At 40.7% G+C, this 18402-nt stretch overlaps 1 pseudogene; it reads left to right on the top strand.

Annotated features, from left to right (window-relative positions):
* Nucleotides 1–4079, top strand: LOC102749211 (large ribosomal subunit protein eL30 pseudogene; annotated as a pseudogene).
* The last annotated feature ends 14323 nt before the right edge of the window (nucleotides 4080–18402 follow it).

The raw sequence follows: 18402 nt of genomic DNA, 5'->3' as shown, positions 1-18402 counted from the left end.
ATGGGGGCCCTTGTCCTTGTGGAACAAGGAGAGAAGAGTGGAGGAAAAGCCATTAATCTCACACTCATAGAAAACATACTTAACAGATGTTGGTAAGTGCTGTGTACAGGTGTCATGAAATGTGTAATGGTAAAATTTATCTGATTAGGAAAGTCAGAGGAGACTTTCCTGGACAACTGCTAGATGTGAAAGGAAGTGAAAGAGCATGTCATGCAGAGGGAATAATATGACAGGGCATGAAGGCTGTAGGGAGCATGGCCTATTGGAGGAGCTGATCAAAGGCCAGTGAGTCTAAGGAGGAGAATGAAGAGGAGCATGTTGATGGATGGGCCTGGAGAAGTGGGCTGAGGATAGCTTATCCAAGGCTTCTAGGTGATAATAGCTATGGAAAGCCATTAGGAATGGAGGATGTGGTGATGGGAATGTGAACAAAATTGTGTGCCAAATCCTTTCCCTTTGAGGGTTGCTGCACAAGAGGAGCTATAGCTGATGACCCAGAATAGCATGTGCTCCCTCCCCATTGAGATAGTTCTGTATCCTTTGATAGCAGCTCTCCCTCCCTGTCTGTCTTAGCTGGGGCTGTCATGACAGAACACAGGAGGTTGGATGGTTTAAACAACAGACATTTTTTTTCTCAAGGTTCTGGAAGCTGGGAATCTATGATCAAGGTCCTGGCTGATGCAGTTGCCCTCATGTCATCAGATGGTACTGAGAGAGAAATTCTGGTGTCTCTTCCTCTTTTTATAAGAACACTTCTCGCATCATGGGGGCTCCATCTTCATGACTTCATCTAACCCTGATTCCCTCCCAGAGGCCCCTCCTCCAAATACAATCACATTGGGAGGTTAGGACTTCAACATATGAATTTTGGGGAAACACTGACATTCAGTCACACAACACTTTCAAAGACCATCAAGAAAAAGGCCCACAACAATGACAACAATAATAGCCAACCTTTATGCAGCACTTTCCGTGTGTTTGGGATGCTTCTAGGTGTTTTAAATATATTCATTTATCCTCCCAGCAGTGGCTTAAAAAAAAGAAAAAAGAAAAAGTCCCACCACCCTCTGTGAAAAGGACTTAATAGCAAAATTATTGTGCTTCAATTTGTGTGGGATATTGGTTAACCAAACACCCAGCCTCTCTGTTCCCACTTCCACCTCACCTTTTCTCTTCCTTGGTTACAAGCTAAGTCTTGTCTCAGCCAGTTCAGATTCTTAGGTAGCACTTTCTTCCCACCAGTCACTCCAATGAAAAGTCCTGTCTATGTCCCCACTATGACTAGCCCCATACTAATGGGTCCATGACTGTCTCTCTTGTTTATCAGTGCATCTCTACCCCCAAACCCAGTGTGGGTCACTGTAAAGCTTAAAAAAATATTTGTGAAATAAATGCATGTTATTTTGGCCTTGACATTTGCTAGCATGTCCAAGACTGGTGTATTTCTGCCCAAAGAGTTTTGAATCAAATATCTTGCTCAAATATCTCCCCCATAAGCATATTCCTAGTTACTCATTAACATCTGTCAAACCAGTGCTCCTAATTCTACTTCCTGGAATTAGCCTTTGCATATTAATGTCTTTAAATATTTGAAAATATAATCCCATTACCAAAAGTCTTCCATTTTCAAGGTTTAAAATCTTTTGTTGTCTTCTCCCAATGAGATTCCCTTTATTAGCATGGTTGGACATAAGTGTTTTTATCTATGTCATTCCTCAAAATATTCAACCTTGCTAATAATTTCCACTGGAAATCCTCTTGTTCAGCAATGAACTTTTATTGTTATTTTTTATTTATTTATTTGACAGAGACAGACACAGTGAGAGAGGGAACACAAGCAGTGGGAGAGGGAGAAGCAGGCTTCCTGCAGAGCAGGGAGCCCGATGCTGGGCTGGATCCCAGGACCCTGGGATCACGACCTGAGCCGAAGGCAGACGCTTAATGACTGAGCCACCCAGGCGCCCCCAGCAATGAACTTTTAAAAATAAGTTTTCCGGGGCGCCTGGGTGGCTCAGTCATTAAGCGTCTGCCTTCGGCTCAGGTCATGATCCCAGGGTCCTGGGATTGAGCCTCGCGTCGGGCTCCCTGCTTGGCGGGGAGTCTGCTTCTCCCTCTCTCTCTGCCTGCTGCTCTGCCTACTTGTGTTCTCTCTCTGTCAAATAAATAAATAAAATATTTAAAAAAAAAAAGTTTTCCAACCATGAAGTGACTCCAGATATAGTCAGTTCAGTGACCAATGCTGGACCACCTTTGCTGCCCTTAATAGAGATGAGATTTCTATTTATGCAGCATGAGGCTATACTAGCAATTTTATTTATTTATTTATTTATTTGTTTGTTTGTTTGTTTGTTTGTTTGTTTGTTTATTGCTGGCTTAAAGTTTGTTTGTAGCCCAAACTCTGAGCCTTTTCTCAAATGATTTCCTGCTACATGATCTCTTTTTATTCAGTTATTATGTACTTAATTTTTACTTCTTATCCCTTTAAAAGTTCTTATTAGTTTAAATTGATCACAATAACCTGCGAAAATATTTTGGGCATTAATGTCAGCTAAGATATTCCCCTCATTCCACAGAACCCTCAAGCCAGTAGTTCATAATGTTATGATGTTCCTACATCTTCACCATGTTTTCAAATGTGACAAATGTTTATGATGCTGAGAAGTATGTTCTCAGCTGATATTAACTTCTATTCTCTGAGCATGACTCCAATCCTCTTTAAACCTCTATACTGCTCAGCATATAGTTCCCACATTTCTGTGCTGACCACAGCATTCAGTGTCCACAAACGCCTGCTAAAAATCAAGGCATACAGGCTTTCTTTGGTGTTCCTCTGACTTGCAATTTTGGTAGCTCTCTTGAAAAGATGTGGCATGGTTTGCCATAACCTTTTTTTTTTCACTGATTCCACCTTACTCCTAGTGATTAGAGTATCCTTTTCTAGAGCCTTAACAACCACCCAATAATTATTTATTCTTACCATTGAGGAGAGATTGTTAGATTTACCAGTCTATCCCAAACCTACCATTTCCATGTCAGGAAAATCATAACAGCATGTGCTAGTTTCTACTATTCCATAACCACTACCTTCTCTGCACTTTCAAGGGTTTGTAGTTAACATCTATATGGAGGTAATTCTCTTGAACCTGAAACTTTAAACCTAATTGTAACAACTAAATGTCACCTTCCAGGGCTAAAGCTTCCTGGAAGTCCATTTTAGCCTTACATTTTCCTGCTATTAGCGCCCCCTGGATCTCTCATTATTTCTGAAGGTCACTAGAGAGCACCATCTCCTGTTCTAAAATTCTCCTGCCTCCCATTGCTTTTCTGGGCTTCACTTAGCATTAACATTTATTACTATCTTTAACTTACATTTTTATATCCAACCAAGTTCTAAGACTTGGTAATCCTACCTATCTGGCAGCTGTGTCCTCCTTTTAAATCCCAAAGTCTAATTCAGGTTCTTGTATCCTCTTGCCTGAGGCATTCCCGATGTCTCCAGACCCTGCCACTTGCTTGTCTTCCCATATGTTGCAGCACATCCAGTTTGCTGAAGCACAGATTTTATCCTGGTATTTTCCTTTTCAAAAGCTTTCAGGCGGTGAAGAGCTTTGCATTGTGGGAACTCTTTCCTTTCTCTCTCCCGGCCATTTTGGCGGCTCCCTTTGGTTGGGGCCGTCCCGCATCTAAGGCAGGAAGGTGGTGGCCGCAAAGAAGATGAAAAAGTCGCTGGAGTCCATCAACTCCAGGCTCCAGCTTGTTACGAAAAGTGGAAAGTACGTGCTGGGGTACGAGCAGACTCTGAAAATGATCAGACATGGCAAAGTGAAAGTGGTCCTCCTCGCCAACAACTGCCCAGCCTTGAGGAAATCTGAAATAGAATACTATGCCATATTGGCCAAAACTGGTGCCCATCACTACAGTGGCAATAATATTGAATTGGGCATAGCATGTGGGAAATACTACAGAGTATGCACAGTGGCTATCATTGATCCAGGTGATTCTGATATCATTAGAAGCATGCCAGAACAGACTGGTGAAAAGTAAATCACGCAAAATTTTTCTTTAATAAAACTGGCCACAGCTTGTTTTAAAAACAAAAACAAACAAACAAAAAATAAAAAGCTTTCAAAGTTTCTCCATTTCCTGTGGAATCAAGTCTTACTTTTTTGCCTCTTCTTGGCCTAAGTGTGTTAAATCCACATGTAAATCTTAATTCAGTTCATCCACTTCACATTCTTTTGGTGTCAAACTGAAGTTTATGACTTGATTCATTCTACTGGTCAACCTTGCTTATTACCCACATCCGGAAGCCTGGGAAAACCTAAAAGGGAGGCAGCAAGGAGCTTGGGTTAAGACTCTCAAGCCAGACCTCCTTGGAATGTATTTTCCTTACTAAAAGAATGGAAATATCTATTACAAAATATTAGGATTGTAAAATGTGGCTGAGAGTACTGAAAACAGTGCCCCAAATGTAATAAACACTTGCTGTATAAATGCATGTGGTTGCCTAGTTTAGGAGATTGAAGTGTTCGTTATTTCAAGTACTATAACTTAACTCCAGTGAGCCTCAGTTACCTCAATGATGAGATGGTTGGTCATAAGGATAAAGAACAAGGTTTTGCGGGTGCCTGGGTGGCTCAGTTGGTTAAGCAACTGCCTTCGGCTCAGGTCATGATCCCAGAGTCCCGGGATCGAGTCCCACATCGGGCTCCCTGCTCGGCGGGGAGTCTGCTTCTCCCTCTAACCCTACCCCCTCTTGCGCTCTCTCTCTCACTCTCTCTCTAAAACAAATAAATAAAATCTTTAAAAAAAAAAAAAAAAGAACAAGGTTTTGCAGTTAGACAGACCTGGGTTTGAGGCTCAGCTAAGCCACCTGTTGGCTCTATGACCAAAAGAAAACTACCTACAGTTAGTTACAAGAGGCCAGTTACCACATCCTTTTAACTCAATGCCTTGTAAACAGTTAAAGAATTACTGAATAAATGGAGTCCTGAAAATGGTCAAAGAAAGATGAACTGGAACACAGCACTATCACTTTCTATTTAAATGAATGTGAGCAAGGCACTTGACTCCTCTCTACTTCACTTTTCTCATATGAAAGTGTAAGGGTCAATGAAATAATGCATGTAAATAAAGCAGCATGCTCATACTTACTTGGCTCTCAATAAATGTTAATTGTTAATATATTACAATAAATAGTAATTAAATAAGACACAATGCATAATGTCCCTGGTGGAGTTGGTGTGCAGTAAACACCCAATAAATGATATTTGTCAGTCATCATCATTCTTGTCATCATCATCATTCTTCTTAACATTCTACCTTTTCTAATTCTAAAATTATTCCTTTTGATAGAAAAGGTATAGATAGCATTTGAAATAGCGTTAAACTCAGAAAAGTGGAAATCCAATGACTAGCTAGAGGCAGGTAATTCTTTCAGCTATTTCCAAGGCTGGGATTTAATCAAGGATAACAGTATTCTGGATTTTTACTTTCACTCCATGTGTGTGATATTCCTTAGTTTACTATTGGAGACTAGAGAACGTCTTTTTCCCTTATGATCACTCTCCTACTCAGTGGATCCTCTGCTATCTTTCAGAAAATAGGTGAAGAACCATAAAAAATGGTGAGAGAGCTTACTGGGAATTTCAAAGAGTAATAAGGCAAGTTAAAATCTTCTAGGACAATTGTCTCAAGGGAGACACTGTGACAATGACATTTGCTTAAGATTTTAGAATTTTCTCAAGGTCTAATAATTCCTCTTTATCCCTATTATTTTACTGTGTGCTTCCACCTCATCTCTCCCATTCCCTCTCCTTTCTTCCGTAGGTCTTTCCACTCTTGTTCTTAATTTTCTCTTGGAAACTCTTTTCATTTCTGAGAACATCTTTAACTCTTTCTTCCCTACTTATTTTTTTACCTCCCCTCCCCTCTTGTTTTTAATTCTTAATATATAAATTTGAATATTATTTTAAATGTTTTATACATTAAAGAGGATTTTCATGTCTCTTAAAAAAAGTGAATTCATAATCTTTTTTACTCTTCTCTGTGATTCTTGAGGTTTTTTTTCCGCCCTCTCTGATTAGTAAATTTCATTTTCGGAAGAGTAGAAAAAAGATATTTTACCCTGAAAACAATGTTTTTTGTTAAATAGGTGACTTTATGTGAGTTTGCATATGATTAAAAAAATATATTACACATGCATAGCTACGGTGCACCTACTTTAGGAGTATGTACTTACAACATGTGAGCCCTACTGGATGTCAGAAGCTATCATAGGTGCTGTGTTTATCATCTCCAAATCTGACAGTGACCCTTCAAACACAATTTTTGCCCCTATTTTTCAGATAAGAAAACTGTTGTTTACAAAGATTATTATTTGGGGAGTACAAGATTGAGAATGGCAGAGACCAGCTTCAACCCAATGGTGGCTGAGTCTAAACTTCCTCAGACTGGGGGATATTGAAGTATGGCTGGAAGAGTAGAAAATAAGGTTTCATGTACTTCTAACATAAGTAATCTAAAACATCAGTTTATATTAAAACAAATATGATGTGTTATATGATAGACTGCAGATTTTTCATGAATTTTAAAGCTGTCGTAGGTAACTTCAAAGTCATCAGGACAGCAACACTTTTGTGGGTTTTTCATGAATTTTTCAACTTTTCATTTTGTAATAACTATAAAATATATTCAAATAAGTAATTATTTAAAATAAAATACATTTATTTTATTTGCATTTATTAGATAAATATTTTATTTTATTTTTAAAGATTTTATTTATTTATTTGAGAGAGAGAGAATGAGAGACAGAGAGCATGAGAGGGAGGAGGGTCAGAGGGAGAAGCAGACTCCCTGCCGAGCAGGGAGCCCGATGCGGGACTCAATCCTGGGACTCCAGGATCATGACCTGAGCCAAAGGCAGTCGCTTAACCAACTGAGCCACCCAGGCGCCCGATAAATATTTTATTTTAAATAATTACAGGAAAATGCAACACTAGTGTAGAGAAGTCCTGTGTACCCCTCACCCAGTTTTCCCGAAAGGTTGCATCTTATATAACTACAGTGTCAAAACCATTTGATTGGCATTGCTATAGTGTGTGGATGGATATAGTTTAATGCCATTTTATCACATGTGTATATTTCTGTACCCACAACCTCAATGAAGATACAAAATATTTCCATCACCCTGTTCCCTCACCACAAAGATCTCTCTCCTACTGCCTTTTTATGGTCACATCCTGAATTTCTAACCCCAACAACTGCTACTCTGTTTTCCATTTCTACACTTTTCTTCCTTGGGGGCATGTTATATAAATGGAATCACACAGTATGTGACCTTATGAGATTGGCTTTTTTTTTCTTTTTCACTCAGCACAGTGTCCTTAAGTACCATCTAAGTTGTAGAGTGAATAACTAGTTTATTCCTTTTTACTGCTGAGTGATATTCCATAGTATGGATGTACCGCAGCTTCCCTGTGTACTTACTGAGAGAAATTTTAGTTGTCCCCAGTTTTGGGCTATTACAAATTAAGCAACTATGAACATTATTATATTAACCTCTTATACAGTCCTAAGATCTAGAAAAAAAATTCTAGATCTAAGGAAAATATCTTCTAAAAATGAAGGTGAGAGTAAGATATTATATGATTAATGAGTGAGAGAATTCATCACCAGCAGGGATGAACTACAAGAAACATGAAAAGAATTTTTTCATGCTGAAGGAAAATTATACCAAATGGAAGTTGTCCACTGAAGGATTGAAGAACTCAGATAAATGTAAATATACAAGCAAATTTAAAACACTTCTTATTTCTTAATTTCTTCAAAAGACAATTGACCATTTAAAGAACAAGTAATAACAATGTAGAATTAAGTTTAATATATATGGAAATAACATGTGACAATAATAACACAAAGGACAAGAGAGAGTAATTGGAAGCATATACTCTTTTAGTTTCTAATATAATATGATATGTAAATAATATAATACTAGTTTATAATAGACACTGATAAATTAAAAGATGCATATTGTAAACCATAGAGCCACAAATTTAAAAAAACACAAAGAGGTGTAGCTTAAAAACAAATAAAGGAGATACAGTAAAATATGAAAAAATCCTTAGTTGATGCAAAAGAAGACATAAAAGAAATATAAGGAATAAAGAACAGATAGAACAAATAGAGAACTAATAACAAGATGGAAGGCAAACAGAAACATACCAATAATCACATCAAATGTAAATGGACCAAATACTCAAATTAATTACCTAATACATCCATTTTTCACTAGCAGTATTAGCACGCTTGATTATTTTGAAATCATGGCAGTGGAATCATGTAAAGAATGTGACAAATAAGATGTGTGAAAGAAATAAGATTTCATTTTTATTTTGTTAGCATTTTTTTTGCCAGTTGTTTTAAATGAGTGTTTAAAATAGGAAGGCTGATGTAAAAAATGTGCCAATTATCAGTATATTATTTATGCATTCCCCAAATAGATTTTGAATCTCTCAACTCAAGCAGTTTTCACATTGAAAATATATAATTACTACTTTCAAGACTGTCCCTTCCAGATTGGGCTTTTAGCTCTCGCTCTGTAGCTGACTCAGACTTCACTAGGGCGGGTGACAAAAAAGAAAGAGCTGGGCATGGTCTGGTGCTGGAGTGACAAGGGAAGGATAGGAAGAGAGGCCTAGTGTCTCAGGGCATAGAAGCACAGATTACACTGCTCAGCAGTGGGTTGGGTGGGTTCGATGTTAGAGCCAGATCATCAAAAGTTTCTCCTAAAATTATAGTCCATAATTTGGTAAGGCAGATGAAACACCAGTATTTTAGAATCCATGGCCTAAATTAAGAAATAGATTATAGCTTTGAGATTCTACATCAATCTTAAATCATGAAACCCATTCACTTTAAGTGATGATTTCTTTTAATATTAAATAAAAATTATTTTTCTTTCACTTGGCCCAATGTAACAGCTAGAAATAAAGGAATAGTGTTGCATATAAATGTTCCTATTGAATCATTATTCCTGGTAGACTTGCCCAGAAGTACCTGCCATGCCATTGCCTTTATCCCCAAATTGTGTGTGTGTGTGTGTGTGTGTGTGTGTGTGTGTGTGAAGTATAGGGAGAACAAGAGAAAGGCAGAGAGAAAAGAGAGAGAGGAAGAGGGAGAGATAGAGGGAGAGAAAATATTTCCCTCTCTCGCCACCTGGCACAACATTTCTTATATAGTGTTGGTGCTGAGAGGTGAAGCTTCCCCGAATGCATGGAGTTGTTGCCCCTGTGAAATCCCGGAAGATCTTTAGTTCTCAGGATGATGGCTTTCCTGGCTGTAAAATTTCTCTGGGGATTGTCAGCGCTGGGTTCCACACTGACCTTCACTCCCCTTTCCTCCTTTGACACCCATTGGCTCAGAGCCATGACTTGTGTAACTTGAGACAAGTCACTATCCTGCACTTTTGTGTGTTGAACTCCTCTCTGACACTTTTGTCACTACTTCCACGGGATCTTCTCTGTCCTTTAGCTCCAGGTTTCCACAGGACAGGTGGCGCTGGACAGGGACTTCTGTAGTGCCACCTTATTTAGTTACCACATAGAGAAGGCTGCACCTGCAACCCCTAACCTCTGTGAGCCAGAAAAGTCCACTGAATCCTTTTTAGTCAGGTTAAGTATAACTGCAAGCCCCATCACTCAGTTTAATCCCAGTCATTACTGGGCAGGCACCTACTCCCCCTCCAGGGATCCAGGGATTTCCATGCTACTCAGACCTTCAGAGAAGGGCCTCTAGTCCACAGACAGCCTTCTAGTTCAGGTCTCTGTACCTGGAAATCATGGTCTCGTTCCTCTTGTGCAAACTGTCATCTCAGAATTAACTGGTGAGTCTGGGAATACTGCGCAGGGCATCCAGCCACTCTATCAGATGAGGGCTGTCAGATTGCCAGCAACAGTTTGTACCCCATCATCATCTGGGTGGCCTGAATTTCACTCATCCATGTGTGAATGCACCTAGAGAAATGCTCTTTCTGCTTGCAAGCCTCACTCCCGTATTAGGAGAGCAACACTCCATCAAACAGTTAGACTCATTTCTTGTGACAGAGGCATATAATGCGCCATTCTAAAAGTCTATAATCATTTGCTAGCTCTAAAATTGATATGTCAGGGCTTTCTTCTTGTTGCATTTTAACTACCTACTTCATTTCAAAATGTTCTGGATGTGATTCTCTTTACTGACGTAGGGAAATGTTGTATGCACTTAGGGTCCCATTAGTAGTTCAGCAGGGAATTGTCTGCATTCTAGCGGTGTTCAGAAGATAACCCAAACTCAAATACCCATTATGTCTGCTCCTTTGGCTAGCAATTCCAAGCCATCTGGATATGGTTGGTATGGTTTTATGAGAAAGGGAGACGGTTAGGGGGCAGGGGGAGGGGTGGGCACCTAGTGTGGAAATTCTGAATAGAATTTCTTGCTCCAAAGACTGTAAGACACAAGTCCATATTTTTTTTAGCAAAAATATGGACTTTTAACACCTAACAACAATGCTATTATACTACCAACAAAATTCCTGGTACTTCTCTGACATCCTGTATGTAATACCCAGTCCACATTCAAACGTATTTGTGTGGCTGCCTGGCTTAAAGCAGCATCAGACTCCATTGTCCACACTTGGAAATACCCATATGTCTGTTGAATGTCCTTTGTTCTCCAGCAGAACCTCGATCTGCTTGTTTTCCATAGCATGTGATGCCAGCAAGCCAGGTCAGAGGACCCAGATGGGGACCCACAGGACCAGCCAACAGAGTCCCTTACGCACAGGATGGAAATCAAACAGAGCCAGCAGGAGGTGAAAGCAGAGTTTATTGAAGATACAGAGGGAGTGCAGGTACAGACAGTGTCTGGGAGACTCAGAAAGGAAAGGAGAGAGTCTCGTCTTTGTGGAGTCTAGGGGTTTTTACTGAGGACAGTGGTCTGGTGTCCATGTCCTCTCAGGCATCCAGGAACCAGTTAGAACAAAGATGAGGGCCCGGGTGTTATTCTTTGGAGCCAGGGGTCTTGGTGATGAGATGTCTAGCTCTGGTGATCTGGAATACACATGTGTTCGCTTTATCCAGTCATTCTCATCTGGTCCTTCCTTAGGTGTTATCTGTTCTAGAGAAATCATTAACTCCTTGTCCCTTACAAGGAGGACATATGCTATTTGCATTACAAGGCATATGTCAAGTGGAGTGGAAGTGCAGGTCCTAGCAAGAATTGAGGCAGGAAAAGGAGAAAAAGCAAATTTTTATGGAGCCCTTCAGTTTCCCTATCTCATGCTGATTTGCTGAAGACATTTGGCTGTTTCCTTTCTCACTGAGCCATTTAACTTGTTCTATTGCCCCCCTTCTCTGAATTGCAAATACTGCATCACATCAGGTGCCATCTCTTCCACTTTTAATAACTAGAGTTTCTGGTGCAAAACTACTTTCCCTCCTCAATTAGAGCTATTTGGTTACCTGGAAAGACTACTGTATAGGAAATGGAGGATAAATGCGGAGATCTTTCCCTCCAGTTGCCAGTTTGCAGAGAGAGCGGTGCTCCAGTTCTCTCCAGTGTCGCCCAGTGACTGTTCTTCTCTCTCTCCTCCTGCTCCCCTTGCCCCCTCGTTCTCTTCCCTTTCCTTTCCTCTGTCTCTCTTCTTTCCCTCCTCACCCTGGCACCTTGTTAAATATCATTATAAACTCAGCCTTCTTATATATTCAGTACATTTCAGTCAGTTACAATGGTTACCTTTTGATTCTCACGTATTCCTATCTTTGGTGAATGGAAGCCCCCAGAAGTTGGCTTCTGTGACTTTTGACATGACTCTCCTCAGGACGTCCCAGAATCTCTTTTCACATTTCTTTCTCAAGCCCTGGAATCAATTATCCCTCTCCGGAGTTCTGCCCCGATTCGGTAGGGAATGGCTTTTAGAAAATAACATCAGGCACCTATGGGTGGGCTTTGCTATTATTTGGAGGTCACAGTTTCTAGAACCTTCTATGGTTCAGAGCTAGGAAGTACATAGTGTTTAAAGAAAGCAGTTGGGACCAAGGGTTAGCCCCACATTTGTCAGTCTTCCACCAGGCCTTTCCCTGGGGATAGTATATTTGATGTTTGTCCATCTCTCTGGGATCTGCTTTCTTTGCATCCCTCTCACCCCACCCCAGGGGCACTTTGTCTTTCCTTGCCCAGGGCTTCTGCCCTACTCACGGGACACCTGCTTTTGCAACCATCTAGTGTTTGTGACCATCGCAGAGCTCCCTGATGCTGTGCAATCCATCAGCCCCTCTGCCAGGCACACTTTCTGCACTTACCTACAGTTTGGGGTCTGCACTGACTTCTGGTTTCACCGTCATTTGCTGACACATGGACCTGGTTTCTATCAGGGGCCAAATCCTCTTTTTGAAAGGATGGAACCTGGTGGGCAGTCTGTGGGACCTCAGGTATCTCCTGCATCAGCCATGACCCCAACACCCCACACTAACCCCAGCTACCTGTGTGGCCACCACCAGTGTTTTAGGGCTCAGGCTATTCCCTGACACTTGTCTGTTTCTTTCAAAGATATTATCCATGAGTTTTCCATATACTATCCCCACTGATCTGTTTGTTTTGCACTGGGAATTTAGGGAAATCCAGAAACAATGCAGACACTCTGATTCCATGGCCCAATAATGTTTTAAATTAAAATTAGTATAGGGCGCCTGGGTGGCTCAGATGGTTAAGCGTCTGCCTTTGGCTCAGGTCATGATCCCAGGGTCCTGGGATCGAGTCCTACATCAGGCTCTCTGCTCCTTGGGAGCCTGCTTCTCCCTCTGCCTCTCTCTCTCTCTCTCTCTGTCTCTCATGAATAAATAAATAAAATCTAAAAAAAAAAAATTAGGGGCACCTGGGTGGCTCAGTTGGTTAAGCGACTGCCTTCGGCTCAGGTCATGATCCTGGAGTCCCTGGATCGAGTCCCACATCGGGCTCCCTGCTCAGCAGGGAGTCTGCTTCTCCCTCTGACCCTCCCCCTCTCATGCTCTCTGTCTCCCATTCTCTCTCTCAGATAAATAAATAAAACCTTTAAAAAAATTAAAATTAGTATATAATTAGACATAGCCTAGACATATGCCTCTCATGGAGACATTACAGACATGTTCTCAGTGGAGAAGATAAAACAAAACAAATGCCAGAAAGCAAGGCAAATGGGCCCCTGGTGGTTCAGCATCCCTCAGGATTGTCCTAAAGAAGGGATGCCTTTATTCTCTTTCCCTCACAATGCATCCTGACCTTTGTGCTAAGAATAGTTCAGTTGTTGCTTTAAACATTTCTAGTTCACCTCTAACTGCTGGTTACAATGAAAGAAAAGAGCCATTGTCCCTTCCTCTTAAGCACACCTGCAGAGCCACCCAGCAGAATGGCTTGGAGCAGCAGGTCTGGGGCAAACCAAAAAAAAAGGCTTAGAGAGTAGCTCTTAGCAACCTTGAATTAAAAAGGCTTGGAGCTTAAAAAAAAAAAAAAAAAAGACTTGAAGCACAAAGCTGGTATTAGGGAAACTTATTTTGGCCTGTGTAAATAGAAATGCTGAAAAAATAATAATAAACAAGCAAAAAAGACATTCTGTAGCTTAAATTTGTCTCCTAAGTAAAATTAAACTTGTTTCTTTACAAAAAAAAATTTATTAAAATGTATTGACACACAGTGTTGCATTAGTTCCAGGAATACAACGTAGTGAAAATCTGTTCCTTTTTTATCTTTTAAGAGATCATCACACTCTTTGGTATGCTAATGCAATACACATACATATAATAACAATGCATATAATAATGAATTTCTTAAAGAAAGAGCCAGCAGTCAGCATCCCCCAGCTAACTTGACCACCCACCATTTTACACTTATATTTTAACAGTTCAATCCCAAGAAACACAGCTATAGAATGATTGTAACCGGGCTCTAGCACTTATTAGCACCAAAAAAACTACTGTGAGCTTAAGAAAGGTAATAATATTTATTCTTTAACAACTTATTTATGAACTAGTGTTTACTGCATAGCCTGGTGTCATCCCAGGTCATGCTAGTTATGCCGCCGAAGGAGACAAGAGTGTTAGGAAATCATCATAACAGAACATGATGAGTTCAGCAGTTATAAAGTATGAGGAACTACGGCTAAAAGAACAAGAGATCTTTATACTAAGAATAGTTTTATTGTTACTTTAAACATTTGTGGTTTATTTCCAGTGTTAGAAGTTAAATTGAGGCACGTTAAAATTTTAACTTTATTTGCTCAAACATCAATTCGAGTCAGGCAGTGCCACCCAGTAGTGGTTAAGAGTGCCCCAGTGACAGGAACAAGGTGATGTGGTTTTGGAAAGCTGCATGGGGGTTGTGAGGGGTGGCTGATTATATACTATGGGGTTGGGGGAGGTAAGGAAAAAGGTTTCAAAAGAACTTCCATATGCAAAAGAGGACCTACAAGATACCTGAGGCCTTGCCATTGTCAAGTTAAGGTTGTTTTTCCCTCTAGCAAGGCATTAACATGAAGATAGTTGAGATCTTCCTGGAGGAATACACTCTGCCCGCTTCAAGTATCTGTCAATGGGCTGCAGGTTATAAGGGCATTTAATTTTATCTACATTTCCTTCTGGAAGCTAAGTCATTGATGATAGGAATGCTTTGGTTCTTGCAGATTGCTAAAACATTTGTAAACTGAGGGAGACTCATGTCTTGTAGGATTGTGATCTCTGTAAGTTAACTATTTGTTTTTCCTTTAGGGCAGCCAAGAGTGCCCGAGGAATTTCACATATATCCCATGGCGGGGGTTGAGGGGTGTCAGCTTCTGCTTTGTCCTCAGCTTGCCTTCTGTTCCCTCATCATAGGGGCAAAGCTTTTAAGGAGCAGACATGGAAGCAACACAAGGAAATGATTTGATTAGTTATAGCTTAATTAGTTTCCTTATTTGGGAAAGCCTAGTTGACTATGTTTCCTTGTTCTTAAATTTCATTTTCTTTTTTTTTTTAAAGATTTTATTTATTTATTTATTTGTCAGAGAGACAGAGAGAGTGAGCACACAAATAGGGGGAGCAGGAGGCAGAGGGGGAAGCAGGCTCCCCACTGAGCAGGGAGCCTGTTGTGGGACTTGATTCCAGGACCCTGGGAGCACGACCTGAGCCGAAGGTGGACACTTAACCAACTGAGCCACCCAGGCATCCCTTAAATTTCATTTTCTGGAATACCAATGCATTTATAGGACTTGACTCTGGCTTAGGTTTTGGTTTGCTTACATAGGCTACCAAGGCATTAGAGCCACCGGTCTAATAGCCTATCTGTTTAATTGTTTTAACACTAGTGATTGCCTCTGCTTGAAAAGTCAGAAAGGCTTCCCAGAAGTGGTGCCCAGAGAGTACAAGTCTGAGAACTTGCATGGCAGAGAGCTGAAAGAGTTGGGAGTGTCCAGTCCCAATATGTCATGTACCACTGTGTGCTTTTCCACTGGAAGGAGAGCCTGGAAAATTCTGGGATTCAAATGCTGAATTCAATGCCTGATTTTAAATAAAGCCACAAAGAGCATCATTGACAATGCTCAAGTTATGACTCTTGGATTAATGGATATTGTGTGGAAGAGTTGGTGGTTTTGAAGTGGGAAAGTGAGGTTCTTGTCTCACGGACTCAAAGAATGAATCTCGCAGACAAAGGAGAGAGAGTAAAGCAATAGAGTTTTATAAAGCAAGGATACAGAAAAAGCTCTCAGGAGTGAGAGGGGTCCCAACCGGGTTGCCAACGTGGGCCTCCACTGACAGTCTTTTATTTAGAACTGACCAGGGAGCTTGTGGCCTTAACATTCTTGTGATGTCTTGGTTAGAGTAAGGACCAGTGATAAAATCTTTAATGGCTCACATCTTCTTTGGGGTCTGCTCATTCTTTGTTGGTCATAAGTGACTGTCATAAAAGATCCCCACCTCGGACACCCAGGGCAGGGTGATCTGGTTTGTTCCCTTATCTCTGGTTTCATTACGTCTCAGCATTTCTATGAGCCTGATCACGTAGCCCCCATCTATCTCTCCCTACCTAGCCTCACCTGTCCCTTACTCAGTGAGACCCTTCAGATGTATATCGGTGGATCATACACTTAGGGGATGATTGCCAACATGTATCTTTGGAGGGGGGGTAGAGATAAAGGAAGTTTCCAAAGGAATTTTTATATGTTAAAGTAGACTTACAGGATCCTGGTGGGGGTGGGAGGGCAGGCTAAGATTGCTTTTTGCCCTTAGCAAAGTGTCAACGTCCAAGCAGTTGAGTCCCTAGGGAATGTCACACTAGGGGAATGTCATTCTGCCTGTTTTAAGGACCTGTCAATGGGCTGCAAGTAGTAAGGAATTCTAATAATTTTTCTTTTGCCTTTGTTTCCTACATCAGTTTGGCTTGTGTTACACCTACCTAGGTGTGTCTCATTTCTGTGGTTCATTAAGCAGAGGGACACTCCTTAACTGCTTTAATGCATTTCAATCTCTTTTTAAAAATTTAATTAATTAATTAATTAATTAATTTGCCAGAGAGCAAGAGCACACAAGCTCCACGCTGAGCATGGAGCCCGATGTGGGACTTGATCCCAGGACCCTGGGATCATGACCTGAGCTGAAGGTAGATGCTTAACCAACTGAGCGACCCAGGCGTCCCACATTTCAATCTCTTTCTAAAAACTTTGCAGGGCTGCCAAGAAGACTAGCTTAACCAAACCATGGAAAATGATATGAGGCATCTCATAGATGCTCCAACAGAGATTATGAGTATTATTGACTCAGTTAATACTTACTCTTGGTTAAAAACCACAACTCATACAAGCCTAAATGTTAGAAATTGTGAAATTCCTCTTCAGAAATACAAATCAATGCCAGAATAAAAAATACTACTTATTTTGTAAATGAAAATAGTATCATCAATGAAGTGCCACGATTTGCCATTTTGAAACATGTCCAATTTAGCAATCTAGAAAAGCAGTGTTGTCAGTCTTCCCTCTAAGAGCAGCTTGCAACAATGTCCCATGCATTGTCCCATGCCCCCTGCAATGCAGTGTCACTATGCATTCATTGTATGTGTCCAAGATAATAATGCATTAGTCACATTCAAAAAAAGACATTGTGCTTTTTCCATTTTTGTTGATAATGGTGCCACCACTTTTGTAATCACTTATTTTCGGTCTACTAACTTCTTTGCATAACAAATTCCTCTGATTTTTGTGATGAAATCCTCATGGTTTGATGCCTAGTCTGACTCCCAAGAAATTTATCTTTTTCTCCTCTGCTATAGTATGAAAACTTTAATCAAGAACTACCCAAGTGAGCAATTTCCAGTTTGAAAATGTTCAGAATTCACCTCTTTCCAGAATACAAAGAAATACAACACCCTAGGGTTCTATTCCTGGGTCAGGAACCCATTTATCTTGTGTCTTCAAAAGTTTGATTCCCTATTTGTTGCCACCTGTTCCTTATTCTTTCATGGCATGAACGTCAAAGGCCACGGTATGTGGAGGTCAGAAGAAGCACAGGGTGCTTGGAAAAAGAAACAATGTAATGATGCAAGGTGGGGAAGGGGAGCAGTTCTCTCTTAAGCCTGGTATGACTCAAAACAGCGCCTCTCTTTGTAATCTCTCTTACCAAATTGTTCTCTGCTGTCACAGTAAGTTCATCACCTTTTAGATGTAACTGAAGGCAGCTCTGAGGAGTCAGAGCAGTTCTACCTCTGAGTGCATTGTGCTTGCTGGTAGACTGCCTGCTGGAACATCCTTGGCTTTCCCCGGGAAACATTGGGCTCAGTGTGCTTCATCTTCATGTCACAAAGAGTTCATGAAGGTGTTAGCTGGCACCTAGGGGTGATAGCGATAAATTGGGCATGACCACCACACTCTTTCTGAAGAAACTTATTAATATCTAAGTAAAGGTGTGGGAACTGTTAGTTTAGAAGACTGAGTAGATTTATACCTTTCAACAGCAACTGAGAACAGACAGGCAAATGGCCTGAGTGGAAAAACAAAAAACAAAAAGACACTGAACAAGATAGCAGCTGTAATATTCTCCCAGATCACTTAGTGACAGTTGCTTTCAAATGCATTTCCATCCTCAGGTGGCCCAGTGCCCCTCTGGTAAAGTACCAGACTTTCCTGTACTGTAGCTTGAATTCACCTTCTCAAGCGAGATCCATTGATCAACCCATTTCTGTTAGCCAACCCCGACTCCTTTCATACCCTCAAGCTCAACACAGGGCTCCAACCACATCATCATTTACCCTGTTATCTTCACCCCAACTTAGATCCCAACTTAGATCCCATTTCTAATGTGAACCTATGCTCTGTGTGTGTGCACATGCACATGCACATTCTTGCAAGGGTTCAAGCAGGGTCAGTTC

This window comes from Leptonychotes weddellii, chromosome 9 (assembly GCF_054177405.1).
Source record: "Leptonychotes weddellii isolate Sample4059 chromosome 9, ASM5417740v2, whole genome shotgun sequence".
Lineage (NCBI taxonomy): Eukaryota > Metazoa > Chordata > Mammalia > Carnivora > Phocidae > Leptonychotes > Leptonychotes weddellii.
Note: the sequence above shows the minus strand (reverse complement) of the source record. Positions and strands in the feature narration are given on the sequence as shown.